The sequence below is a fragment of the Eulemur rufifrons genome, chromosome 4 (assembly GCF_041146395.1).
Source record: "Eulemur rufifrons isolate Redbay chromosome 4, OSU_ERuf_1, whole genome shotgun sequence".
In the NCBI taxonomy this organism is placed as follows: domain Eukaryota; kingdom Metazoa; phylum Chordata; class Mammalia; order Primates; family Lemuridae; genus Eulemur; species Eulemur rufifrons.
In genome coordinates this window covers 15,361,927-15,362,813 of record NC_090986.1, presented here as the reverse complement: position 1 = coordinate 15,362,813, position 887 = coordinate 15,361,927, and the positions used below count along the sequence as shown (strand labels likewise).

General features: G+C 41.9%; 1 pseudogene; it reads right to left on the bottom strand.

The window, feature by feature from the left end:
• Positions 1 to 292: 292 nt before the first annotated feature.
• On the bottom strand, positions 293 to 403 carry LOC138383123 (small nucleolar RNA U13; annotated as a pseudogene).
• Between the last annotated feature and the right edge of the window lie 484 nt (positions 404 to 887).

Here is an 887-nt window from a genome sequence, read left to right as displayed (position 1 = left end):
TTGCTTACTCTGATGAAACAAGCCACCAAATATAGAGGCCCATGTTGAAACAAACTACGTGCAGCCTCTGGACTATTGCCAGTGAGGAACCAAGTCCAAAAGCCTGCAAGATACTGAATCCTGCCAACAGCCACGTGAGTGAGCTTAGAAGTGGATCCGTTTCCCACTGAGGCTTGAGATGAGACTGCAGCCGCAGCTGATATCCTGACTGCAGCCTCAGCAGAGGCCCTGAGCCCGACCTACAGAAACTGCGAGATAATAAATGCTGCTGTTGTGATCGTTTGATTTTTTTTGTCACACATAGGAGGTATAATGTGTTGATGTTGTAACAAGGTTTGAGGGAGGCGCATCTCACACGTGAACAAGAAGACCCAATCATCACACTTGTGAACTGCAACAGAATCAAAAAAATGTTGTTTTAAGCCACTAAATTTTAGGAAAATTTGTTACCCTGCAATAGGTAACTAATGTGATCCATGATGAAGTAGTGAGAAGCTTGCCTCTACTTCTGGGGAATTATTTGGATTTGAGAGACGTGAGATCAGAAGTCATTCTGAATAGAGAATTTAGGACAAGGAAAGAGCAGAGGGCTGAGTATACACTGGATTAAAGACCAGTGTTAGATTAAAAGTAGGTTTAGGATAATCGAAGTTGTTCCAATGTTGACCAGAAAAAATCAGCCCCTCTCCAGCTAAGTGATCTTCATGTCGTGTGTCTTGAGTTAAAAATCTTAACTAACAATGAGATCGATCCCTAATGCTTCACTTCCCAGGACAAGCACGGTGATTTTCCTAAATGTTTTCCTGGACAAATGCTATAATCTTTTTAAAATGTCTATTATCCATACCCATTTAAATACTTCCCCCCGCCTAGATGTGCTCACTTCT